Here is a 14,557-nt window from a genome sequence, read left to right on the forward strand (position 1 = left end):
AACACTAGCATTTTTTTGTACTAAGGCATCATGATCTCTCTTTGTCGCTTCAAATAGTTTGCTTGATTCATACTTGGAGGGTCCTTATTTTCTCAATATCTCAACAAGCGTATCTTTTCCTTTCTCAAAGTACTTTGACATATTTCTAATGTTATTGAATCCTTTGTACACTTCATGGTACTTGGCTAAAATTATATTCATCCTATGAGAAATAAATTCTTCAAAAAATTTAAAGGTACATTTCTTATGATTAGAAGTTACAACATCCTCAATTTTCTTGCTTTTAGAATCTACATCTATAGGCTTATAGACCAAAATAGCTTGAGACTTGTCAAGATTTGAGTGATGTAATTCACTTGATAAATTTCTTTTCTTCACATGCATCTTGTTTATAATCAATTTCATTTCCGTTTCTCTTATTTTTAATTCTACAACAATTTCTTTAATGTGTTTGGTTTGGGACTGATTAAACATTGACTTGTGTGTCATCCTAGCTATAACAAGCATTGAGTCAATATTATCTCTTGTCTATATTAGAGCCATCACATCTTGCTTATTTTATATATCAATCATCCTTGGGTTATCTCCCTTGAATACTACCTATGTGGCAAGAGTTTTTGACATAGGTGCATACCTTGTTCCTTTCACTATGTCTAAAGATTCAAATTCTGATACAAATATGGTGTCCTCGTGCCTCCTTACTTGATCAAGTAAGAATAATTCCTTCAATGTCATAACTAGAAGAATCAATATACAAGTATTCTTCAACATCTATTTTTTTTCTTCTTTAGTACATGAAATTTTATGTAAATTAAATTCATCTATCATTTCTTGCACAACTAAGGAATATTGATATTCGTTAATTCTCTCAAACCTCTACGTCTTTCTCTCTTAAAAGTCCTTCATTTTGTATTTGACCTCAAAATAATTACATTTTTGTGTTTGGGTAAAATTATCTTCTTCAATAAATCTAAGAGATATGGCTTTTGGTTCATCATCAATATCTATTAGAACATTGTTTGACATAGTCTTAGCATAATAACCATATTTTTTATTTAGAATATCGAGGATTTGGCTCATATGTATTAACATTCTCTTTCATCTACCTAAAAACATTCAAAACTCATATTGAGCCTTCATCTTCTTAACCCTAATAAGATTCCAAGGGATTACTTTCTTCATCCTTCTTTTAAGGAGTTATAGTTGATTAACTAACACTTGTACTTTCTTGACTCACCCTCCTTTTCTTTGATTACAGAGGTCAAGGAGTTGCATGTTTTAACTCCTTTCTAGCACCTTTCTCAATATATTCTTTAGAAAAACTTTTAAAATCATGTATACATTTTTTAATTCTCAAAAATTCAATGTCCTCTTTAGTGTGAAAGCGAGGCAAGCCTTTGATTAATCTTTGATATTCTCTTTTGCTCAAACCATTCCTTTTTTTTAATTCTTTGAATTATCTCCTATACATCATTATAATTCCTTATAATATCATTATCCATTTTTAACTGATGAGAATGTCTACCCTTTGTAACTCTAAAATGTCCTTTAGGATTATAATCTCTAGTTTATCACTAGTTAGCTACAATATTCTTAGAAAGATTTCTTGTACTTCTAGAACCTTATGAGCTTCAATCACATACCAATCAAACCTTAAAAAAAAATGCATTATGTTGCACTTCTTTTTTGGTTGAATGTATTCCTTCTGTTGGAATATTTAGAATAATTGAGATGTTGTGAATCAGTTATCCAAGGTTCAAATGTACAAATAAAATGTTTTAGTTCTTAAAAAATATAAAAGTGCATACATTTATTAGATCATCCAATAACTCCATAACTTAGTAGGTCACTATCTTAGGTCAAAATAACTTTGCAGAAATGTAAACATAAAACATAGAAAGATTATTCACAAAAGTTCACGTGAGGATTTAACATGGAAACCCAATTTGGGAAAAACCACTAGTAACATGCTACCAATTTTCACTCTTTTAAAGTAAGCCCTATGAGGAGCCAACACTATTAAAGGTTACAATGCACACTATTAAATGTGACCTTGATTACAGGATTTCAATCACCCTATTAGGAGTGAGCCTTATTAGAGGACTTTAAAACATTGCATTAGGATGTCACCTAGTTAAAGGATTAACAAATGACTATTAGGTTAATCTTAATCCAAAGTAGTTACCTAGACTAATACAATGATTATAAAGTATCAATAGGACTTGATTTGATAACTAAAACAAGTCACATAAAAATTATAGATCTTTAGTTTAGACCTCTATTCTACTTGGCATTCATACTCTTCATCTATGATTTCTAGTTCACCCTTCAAGCCTTCAACTCCTTAATCCATCTTTCTTATTATGCCAATTATAGATTCATCACTTTATCCACCATATGAAGTAATAAAACCCAACTTTAACAACACTCATTACTTCTAGCCTTGTTTCCCCTTATCAAGAGAATTTTGATATTTTGTCACTTAACCACAACTATACATTCTAGGGTTAGGTTAGATTCATCAAATCCTCCCTCTTTTCATTAGGTTCCCTCTAGAAACTTCTCTTCCAATCCTTGTTGGATTCACCTCAAAATGGTTTACCTTGAATATTGTACCACCAACTCATCATACATATCTTCAATAAGCTTTACACAATTCATGAAATCAACTCTATCAACTCAAAGTCATTAAATCTTTGATTAAACTATTTTTGTTATCACTCACCATCCACATTGTTCACTCTTCAATAACAGTCTTCTGATGGTCATCCAACACTAGGTTGCTTGGCATCAACTAAGTCTTCCTTTCTCATTCACCAATTTTATTTTCCTAATGATCAATTCTTACTAACTTTCTGACACTCGACACTTACTAAAATTTCTTTCCTTGTCACAAACCAACTTTCTATTGGGCTTGAACTAAATTTTCTCAAATTATACTATATTTTTGGTCAGGTTTGGTAGATATTTTTTATGAAAATACTTCTTCTTGTCTTAGCTTAAGTTACCATTCACTTTAGCCTTAAGTAGATAAATAATTGATCATATCATTAATATCTTACTTGGTCTTAGTGCTCCTTTTATACATCATATAACTCAACAATTCTTGAGGTACTCTTGTTATCCTTTCTTTTCAAATCCTCTTCATCAATTAGTCAAATGATAACATTCATACCAAAAAGAAATTATCTAGACAAGACATTAGTAACAAAATAATCATTTTTCCATGATAGGTTCCACACTTCAAACAATCTCTTTTCAATAATTTCTTTCTTTGGCATAGATCGAAAACTAATACCAATAATAATACCAAAAAGAAACTTAATACCTTGTATTGAAATCTCCCCCTCTATCAGTATGTGTCCTTCCTCTATATAGGCTAATGTAAATTTTTAATCTCCTATAATTTATCTCTTCAATATATACCTCCCTTTGACTTCTATCATCATATTCTCCTTGATAACTCATGCAATCTCTCCCTTTGAATTCATAGCAATCTATCCCTTTGTGATAATGATGTCAAAGATTATCATCCTATCCATGTAGGTATGATAAACTTAGGTTCTCCCTCTATCACCTTGCTTTTGACTATAAATACTCTATTTCATCTCCTTCATTACTTTACATCACTCCTAAAGTAAGATCCACTGCACCAAGTTGTAAAATATGATATTCAACTTAGTTGATGTAGGGCACTACTCTTGCTTATAAAGTAGCTTAAGATGGGGATATCACCTCTATCTTACCTCTTAGATATTCTTGTGCATCCTTAGGTAAATCCTTTGTGAATATATAAGCTATCAATTCCTTGGTATTTACATATTCCATTCTCACTTCTTTATCCTAAAACTATTCTCTCAAGTAATGATATTTGATTGCAATGTGCTTTGTCTTTGTATGCATCACATGATTTTTAGAAATGTTCATAGCACTCATATTATCACAGTATTTTACCATAGGTTTAGTGATTTCCTCTTTCATACCTTTGAGTAACTATTTAATCCCTACCACATTAGTAAAATTTACTGTAGTAGCCACATATTCATCTTTAGTAGTAGATTGTGACATACGATTTTGTTTCTTACTATTGGATAGCTAACTATTCTTTTTCCTAAGAAAAATGTTCCACCACTTGTATTATTATTGTCATCAATGTTTCTAGCCCAATAACCATTTGTATAGGTTCTCAATTCAAACTTTTCATTCTTCTTGTACTATAAACCATAATATTTTGTTCCTTTCAGATATCTCATTACCCTTTTGACAACCATTAAGTGATTCTCCTTAGGGTTAGTAGAAAATCTTGCAACAATCCCAATAGATAGAGCAATATTAGTCTACTATGAACTACATATTGCAATTTCTTAATTATAGACATGTACAAATTTTTATTTACCTCAACAAAATCATTAGTTTTAGATAGTTTGTGACCTATCACCATAGGTGTGCTAACTAGTTTTGAATCTTCCATACTAAAAGTTTTCAATATTTCCTTCACATACTTAGACTGAGTGATGTAAATACCAAATTTCATCTAATACACTTGCAAAACAACAAAGAATCTAATCTCTCCAAACATAGACATCTCAAATTATTTCATCATTTTATTTGCAAATGCCTTACATAGTGCTTTTTGTCATCCAAATATGATATCATCAACAAATATTTTGGCATGTAAAATTCCTTTAGCTCCTCGAGTCTTCAATTATAGTTTTTTGTTATCATCAATCTTCTCAAAACCAAACATCATAAGATAGTTATGTAATCTTTCATACCATGATTTGGGAGCTTGCTTTAAACCATATAAAGCTTTATGTGATCTACATACGATGCTCTTATTGTTAGAATCAACATTAATCCTTTAGGTCGTTCAATGTAAACCTCCTCTTCTAGTATTCCATTAAAAAATGTTTACTTAATGTCCATTTGATAAAATTTTAAACCTTTGTATACAGAGTAAGCAAGCAGATTTCTCACTCCTTCCAATCTTGCAATTGGAGAAAATGTCTCTCCATAGTGAATTCCCTCTTTTGAGAATAACCTTTACACATTATCCTATCCTTATTCCTTGTCACTTCACCATTCTCATCCAATTTGATTCCAATAACATTCTTATCCTTTGGTCTATGTACAAGTGAGCGGGTTTTGTTCTTCTCAATGTGATCAATCTCTTTATTTATGGATTTAATACAGTCTTCATTTTCTATTGCGTCCTTCACTAATCTAGGTTCATGTATGATCAACAAGCATGTACCATTTTTCAATCACTTCCTTGTCATTGGTCCATCTTGTATTTGACCATTGATTTGTTTAGCAAGAAAGTGTCTTCTGACATATTTGGATAATCTTGTCTCTATTCTTCTTTCTTTAATAATAAGTCTTTCAGGAAAATTAATCTCAGGTTCATTTTGTACATCTCTATCAAGTAATTTGACATTCGTTTCTTATAATCTATTCTTGGCATCAGACTACAACTCATCTTTTGAATACAACTCGACATCCATTGGATGTGACTTGGTAGTCATTGATTCTTGTTGATTAGGAACTTGGATCACAACATCATCATCATCATTACAAGACATTCCTTCATAGTAGTACATAAAGGTCTTGTAATCTTGATGTTCCTTCTTTGGTTCTTATTCTTGTATATTTGTATACTCATCAACTTTACCTATGCACTTTCCACAATTTTGTTAGTTTTATTATTTAAACACTAATAAGCTTTCCTTCTTGTTGAATAACCTATAAATATGTCTTCTTCACTTTTAAAGTAAATTTACATTTCATGTTGTCCTTTAAAAAGTAAAACTTTCTTACAAATACCTTAAAATGTTTGATATTGGGTGAGTATCCATACCATAACTCAAAAGGTGTGATATTGGTACATTTCTTCACTTGTACTTGATTTTGGGTATAGATAGTTGTACTAACAACTTCTCTCTAGTATTTCAAAGGAACATTCTTCTCCATCATCAGTGTCCTAGCATAGTCGATCACATATATGTTCCTCCTTTAAGCTATCCCATTTTATGGAGGAATTCTTGGTGTATAGGTCTATCTTTTGATTCCTCTATCATTACATAAAATTTTTAATTTATTTGATGTAAACTCTCCACCTTTGTTAGATCTCAAGACCTTTAAAATTTGACTAGTTTTATTTTCAATTCTTCCTAAGTACCACTTAAACATTTGAATGACATCAAATTTCTCTCTCAAAAACATAATAGTTATCATTCTAGAACAATCATCAACAAATAGTATGAAAAATTTGTCATGTTTTTAGCTTTGGACATTAATTGGTCCACATATATCAGTATGAACTAGTTCCAAAATTGCATTTGAAGTATGAGTCTCACTTTTAAAACTACACTTTTTCATTTTTCCTAACTAGCATTGTTTGAAAATCAAATCAATAGGTTTCTTTAGTTCTAGAAAACCTTTGACTCTCTTCATCTTATTGATTCTAACCAAGTTATCAAGATTAACATGACATAACCTTTTTTTCCATAACCATACATCACCAATTTGTATAAAAAGACAAGTATCTTCGCTCATGTCAAGATAAAATAGATTGGGCCTGGAGCTCATCAAAAAGATATGGGTACTAGGTCTTCATCTGAGCTACATCCTCCCATGAAGCCATCACCTCGTCATAAAAATACCATTGGACCCTAACCTAGTCTAGCTCTCTGATTCAAAGTGTGAGGTTCCATCAAGCCAAAATTTGAATGGGCTCCAATGCTATCTATCCATCTGACTCCACCTGCAAAGAATCCCAATCTATGATGTTAGACTAATCATAAATATATTTTCTTAATATAGATACATGAAATACATCATGAATGTGTGACAGGCTAGGTGGTAGGGCTAGATGATAAGCAACTAGTCCTATCTACTCAAAAATCTCAAAGGGAACCACAAAGCGAGGTGCTAACTTAGAGCCTTTTTCGAAATGGATTGGGCTATTATGAGGTCATACTCTTAGAAATACTCTCTCCTCAACCATGTACTCTCTATCCACCCTCTTCACATCTGCATATTTCTTTTGTCTATCTTGCACTTCTCTAAGGCATTGTCTAATCAATACCGCCTACCGCTCCATGTCCTTATCTAACTATGGCCCTATAGATATCCTATCATCAATCCTATCCCAACTTAGGGGTGTCCTACAAGGCCTACCATACAATTCTTGATAGGGTTGCATGCCTATGGAAGTGTGATGCCCATTGTTATAGGAAAATTTTGCAAGATGAAGGTACTTGTCCCACTTGGACTGGTGGTCCATCACATACATTCATAACATATCCTCTAGGTTCTAGTTAGCTCTCTTTGTTTGCCCATCTATCTGAGGATGATAGGTTGTGCTAAAATTGAGCTTGGTACCTAGTGATTTCTACAATTCCCTCCAAAATGAGGAGGTGAATAAGGAGTCTCTATCTGATATTATCTTACAAGGAATGCCATAAAGTCTAATAATGTCTTGCAAGAATACTTGTGCCACTACAGGTGTTGCAAAGGTGGTATGAACGAGTGAAAAGTGAGAAACTTTGGTCAAGGTGTCAATTGTTACCATGATGGCATCATGATGATGAGAAGATATTGGAAGACCAATAATGAAATCCATGGAGATAGTGTTCCACTTCCACTCAGGTATCTCATGTGGCTAAAAGAGCACTCTTGGATGTCTATGCTATACCTTAACTCTCTAACACTTGAGGCATTTCACTATGATTTTGGCAATCTGCATCCTCATACCAGGCCAATGATATAACTATCTTAAATTTGGATGAAGTTTCTTGACACTTGGATGTGCTACATAAGGTGCTCTATGAGCCTCCAAAATGATGAACGCTTGTAAGTCACTAGAAGATGGTACACATATGCACCTTTTATGGTGTAGTAATCCATTTGGACCCAATGAAAAATCAGAAAACCTTCCCCCTAGGGGTCTCTAGGAGTGGACTAACTAACAAAATTTTGTATAAAATACATCTCTGAGAAGATGGTGCAATATGCGCTCTCTCAAATCTATCTCAGTGATCATAGAAGATATCTCATGACATCTCCTACTTAAGGCATCTACAACTGCATTCTCCTTTCCTTTAATGTAATGTACATCAAAACCATAATCACATAAGTACTCCATCCATCTCCTCTATCGAGCATTTAGATTTAGATGACTAAAAATATACTGCAAGCTTTGATGATCTGAATGAAGCTCAAAGTGATGTCCTAGAAGAAAGTGGCACCGTCTTTCTAGGGTATGAACTACTATTGCAACCTCCAAGTCATGGGTGGGATAATTGAGCTCATGAGTCTTAAGTTTCCTAGACTCATATGCTATGACATGACCATTCTGCATGAGAACAACTCATATATGATCCAGTGAAGCATCTGTGCATACTACAAAATCTAATGAAGGAGCAGATACAACTAGGATTGGTGCATTAGTGAGTGCTCTCTTGAGTTTTTGGAAGGCCCTCTCACACTTGTCTATCCATTCAAGCTTCTTTCCTTTTCTCTAATGGGAGGTAATGAGGTGAGCTACTCTAGAAAACCCTAACACAAATCACATATAATACCCTACTAATCCCATGAAGCTCCTAACTTTTGAAATATTAGTCAGTACCAGCCAATCCATGATGGCCTAGATCTTGGATGGGTCTACTACAATTCCATCCCCAAATATCACATGACCCAAATAATGTACTTCCTTCCTAAAGAAGGCATGCTTGGATAGACTGCCATATAGCTAGTTTTCCCTTAAGCATTGTAATACCTACCTCAAGTGTTCTTCATGTTCCTTCTCATCTCATGAATATATCATTATATCATTGAGGAACACTACTAAAAACTTGTCTAGAAATGTATGAAACACCTCATTCATAAGGCTCATGAATACAACTGGGACATTGGTAAGACCAAATGGTACCACTATGAACTCGTAATGACCATATCATGTTCACAACGTGGTCTTATGAATGTCACTTTCCAAAATTCACAATTGATGATATCCTAAATTCAAATCTATCTTGGACAATACTCAGGCACCTTGAAACTAATAAAATAGGTCATCGATCCTAGGGAGTGGATATTGATTCTTGATTGTTACCTTATTCAATTGTTAGTAGTTGATAAACAATCTGAGTGATCCATCTTTATTTTTCACAAAGATCACCGATGCACCAGTAAGGTGATACACTAGGATGGATATGTCCCTTCTTCAAGAGTTCCTCCAACTAAATCTTAAGTTCATCGAGTTTATGTGTATCCATCCTAAATGGATATTATGAAATGGGTTAAGCTCCTGACACCAAGTCTATGTGGAAATCAACTGCCCTAGGTGGTGGCATACCTAGAAGCTCGGAGGGAAACACATCCTTAAATTCTTGTAGTATCAGCTAATCATCTAGAGAAGCCTCCCTCTCATCATCTTCCTCCTTATTACTGATAGATACTACAAATAACTGACATCCCTTTCATAGACACCACTGAGATGCATGGCAGAGATATATGAGGGGACACTAGACTATACACCCCTGAGATCATCGTAGGAGTACCACAATCATTAAGACACTAAACTGTCTTGTGTGTACATTCCATCTTAGTGTTATGTGTACATATCTAATCCATACCAAGGACTACATCATATGATTCTAAGGGTGTAACTCAAAAGTTTGTGTTCATGATCAACTTTCCAATTTGAATTGGACAATTATGTATATAGAAATTAACTATTACCTTAGCCCCAGATGCCAATTCAGCTTCCCAATTATCATTCTTCCTAGCTACCACTGGCATGCAATGCTCCACTATAAAAGGAGATACAAAAGAATTGGTATCTCTAGAATCAAACAAGATAGAAACATTAATACCCTTGATTATACCTGTAGCCTTAATGATTGTAGCATGATGGTTGGCCTAGTGGTTATCAACCACTACAATTAACCTCTAGGGTCTACCCATGTCTCCCACCATAGGTTCTAAAGTGACTCCTAGTTTATTACTAGCTATTGGTCCCTGAGGGCACTCTCTGGGCATATTCCCATACCACCACAAGCATAACATGGTCCACGAGTTTGAACCTGAACTCCTTGTGGCCTAGACTACTACTACTGGCCACCTATCCTATAGGATCTGCTATACCCACCATGGGAGGACTCTTGAGTCCTAGCTAGCTATACATATGGAGCTTGTGGTCTTTGATCTCCTTAGAACCCCTGGGACTACCACTACTTTGGCTTAGAGCCCTGATATCCCTATTTTGACTTCTATCCTTTATCCTATTGTGAATTTTTTTGTACTTGTGGACACTTAGAGGACCCTGCTAACTGGCCTTGATTACCTTTCCATGAGGGTTTATGTTGTCTTGACTATTGGGAATAATTCTGGCTATGAGACCGATCTCAGGATTCTTTTTTTTTATAGAGATCTTTTGTAACCAATTTTGTCTCAACTGCCTCCCTAAAAGTGCATGAAAAAGCTAGGCATATTGAATTTTGACGTGACAAGTTAAGCCCATTGGTGAATCAATAGATCTGAAGCTTGTCATCCTTCATGTACTTGACATAAGGAAGAAGCTCTAAAAATATGCTCTCATACTATGCTATAGTAAGACCCCTCTATTGAAGATCATGGAGCTCCTCAATTTGAATCTATCTAAAATGCTCTGAAAGATACATATCTCTGAACCTAGCTACAAATGCCTCCTAAGTATGTGTGTCTATTTTGACCCTACCTATGGTCTGCTCTTACTTCCACCAATTGGAAGTTTTTTCTTGAAGTAAGTGAATGGAAAGTTAGGCCTTCAGATTGCTTTCATAAGGTTGCAACCCAAAGCACCTCTCTAAAGTTTGTAACCATGCCTCTGCTTGTGTACCATTTGTGGTTCCAATGAAAAGTGGTGGTTTGAGTCAAATCAAATCCATAATTTTATTCCCTATATCCTTGGGTACTCTAAATACAACTAGAGGCTCCAAAATTGGTGGTGGGTCAACCTGATGAACTAAGCCCTCTTCTTGGTCACCTTGTCCCTCTGCAACTCTAGGTGGGGGCCTCCTGCTTCTTTCCCTATTACCTGCTCTATGTTCCCCTACCACTTGTTGTTTAGGTTGTGAAGTCACATGTGGCATTCACTCCTACACTACTCCGATAAGATTTTGAATGGCTAGGGAGAGTTGATCAAGATCTTGGAGTTGTTCAGATGGAGGCCCACCAGTTCCTTGTGTACCTCTAGGGCCTCTAGCCCTCTGATGACCATTATAGGTAATGGTAGGCATCCTACACAAAATTTCCAATTTTAATGTGTTAAGTGTAATGGGTTATGTTGTTGTGTTGTAACCTGGCTCTGATACTAGAATGTCATGCCCTAGATCTAGTAAGGTATAATTCAACAAAAAAATAAATTGAAAGTTTTACTAAAGAAATATGAATAGATCTTTACTAGTTATAAACATTCTATCAAATAGAGTATTTTAAAACATCAATTCATGTCCACTTGGGGATGTTATAGGGTCACAAATTCAATCATTATGATATATTACTAATGAAGTATTATTAATTATTTGTTTGATCAAAAAAGACTGATTACTGATTATTTATTTGATATTCAATTCAATCTGCATAATAGTATGAATTAGGGTTTACTAGTTGTCTTGTCACTACATTCAACTTAGTATGAACTTGAACCTTGCATCTAAGGTAGGGTTAAGAAAAGGGTACATGTATAGAAGATGTAATTCACATATGTTATGCACTTAAATTAGGGTCATTGTTAGATCATCGAGCATATTATAATATTACATGGTATAAAGTTTGTGATAATTTGTTTTCATCGGGTTTCCTACATTCACTTCCCTAAGTTTTGATTCCTTATTTCTAACATAAGGTTATTTGAATAAGTTTGCCTCATATCAACATGTATCGAGGTTTATTTTCTATGTGTTATGGCATATGTCTAGTAAAAATTTTACTAAAGAAATTCACATAAAGCCTCTCATATTCCATGAAACTGACACCACTTTCAAATACTATTCTATTATAAGAACAATATGGTGACCCCTAATTAATTTTTGAATTACCATCTTATAATGCAACATCCATAGGGTAACACCGTGAGCTATGTTCACTTAATAATTAGTATCTATTGTTCCAATACTAATTAAGTGATTTGAATCAATCATAAATTAAATAATATTCTTCACTTAGTTAATTTTATAAAACTATTTATTATATTTTATTAACTATTAATCAATTTACAAAGCCCACTAATAACTTATTAAGTGTCCTTAATGTAAATATATATATATTAGATACCTTAGATTTGCTATATGAATCCTACAATCAGAAATCATTTACCATAAGGCATCTTACCCTATAACATGGCTACTTAATTAATCTATTAAATAAATCCTAGTGCTTGTATTTATTAAAATACATTCCCATTTATTTATTTATTTTGTATCACATACTGTATTATTATTAATTTTCAGTTATCTTCTAAGATAAACTAAACTCCCTAAATCATTACTAACAATTCCCATGTTTTACTCTATCTCAACCCTAACCTTACCACTACCAAACCTTTTAACCTCCAACTTAAACATCCCATGCCCCAACCCAACTTATACTTTATATCTACATTTTTCTCCTTAAAATTTAAATATTCTAGGACATAGGGTCACATGCCACTAATTCCTTTTTCCATTAACATAATTTCTTTTCTCCCCCTAATACTCCTAAAAGCATAAAGAAGGCTCTTGTCCATCATAATCCCTTGGTGGAAGTTTGACATTGACCACTTCCCCATGCCCAACCACCTCTCCTCTCTTCAAAATGCATGGTCCTACTTTCTAGGCATGGTGGGGAATGAGGGATTATGTCTTGCCATTAAATTTTCAAGGTATATCTCCATGCTAGGTGCCTAGGGAGTGAGGTAACACTTAAGCCAAGACAAGGGTACCATCATTGTGCTTTTTACTTCCTACAAGGTAAGGTCACCTAGTCAGCATCATGTTTTCCATTTTGAATATTACATTGGTCTTGCTTCCCAAAAAGGTACATATGGGATCTAGCAAGATTTGAAATTTTCTTGCAAATATTTTTGCATTTTGGTTTGTTCATAAAGTTTTAGATTTATAATTAGTAGTTTATACTTTGAGGGATTTTCTACTTAGTACTTTTTAATTTTAATCATTGAGTGTCTAGAGTTAGTTTATTATCTTTTAAAAAATAAAAATCTAACATAATCTTAGTTAGATAAAAGATATACATACATACATACATACATACATACATACATATACATACAAACATATATATATATATATATATATATATATATATATCTGTGTGTGTGTGTGTGTGTGTGTGTATTGTTGTTTTCAAGAGATGATGGCCTTAGGGTCACATGATCTATGCATAATGATATTAGCTTAAGGACATCATTTTTATTATTATTTCTATTTTGTTCTGGGAATATTCTCTTGAATATTTTAAGAGACTATAATAGGGAAAGGGTTTTTTTTTGCCAATCCTCATACATTTTTCGGAGAGGAAAATGTGGACCTACAGCAACTCTAGCTTAGATTTGATCTACTTGTTTACTTGTCTTAAGCCATTTTTTTTTTGTGTTTGTCAATTCCATTCTAAAATTCCAAGTAAATATATTTGTTGATAGGATGGTATTGTCTACTTAGCAAATTTATTTGAACTTTGAAAAAGAAAAATGAATAAATGAATTATACATATACAATGAATTATCAAACATGATGATTTTCTTCCAAGCTATGAAATGCACATCAAAAAACCTTTCAATGCAACATATATATTTTGAATTTGACTAGCTCTACTCATAATATACTTCAACATATCATTCATGAAATATATGTCTACCAATCATCTACAATAACCCAAGGGGGAGGATCTCATACAATTTTTCTTTCATAACACATCAAATTTAACATGGAAGGTTTCCTTATAAGTAAAACATATGTATACAACTTTTTCAAATGACCATTTCCTTTCAAGTAAAACATGCATATATATACACAACTTATTAATTCTTTCTTCCACAATTTCAAATGATTAACAATGATACAATCTCCTTACATCAAAATGAAATAAAAGTAGATATTTTCAAAATCACAATCCCCTTAAGATGTCATAGACATTGATCTATCTTTACATAGTTGGATCTTTTCCACATAACATGGGTGAAACCCTAATACCTTCAAAGGGTGCATCTTCTCCAAACCTGCACATAACACACACACACACACACACACACACACACACACACACACACACACACACACACACACACACACACACACACACACACACACACACACACAAGGAGCAATGGAGAGTCATCTTCCAATGTAGGCTTCTATGAAGCCACACATCAAGTAGGGGAAACAAGAACCAAACAAGTTACACACATACATCACTTACCAATTCATGAACACTACACAAAACACAAAACAATTCCCTCCCATGGCTTGCACAATGATTCACCATTGGAATCATCTCACATTGGGTGAAGGTGGACTCTTTA

This window comes from Cupressus sempervirens, chromosome 11, assembly GCF_028749045.1.
Source record: "Cupressus sempervirens isolate cs-2001-9-10 chromosome 11, ASM2874904v1, whole genome shotgun sequence".
Classification (NCBI taxonomy): domain Eukaryota; kingdom Viridiplantae; phylum Streptophyta; class Pinopsida; order Cupressales; family Cupressaceae; genus Cupressus; species Cupressus sempervirens.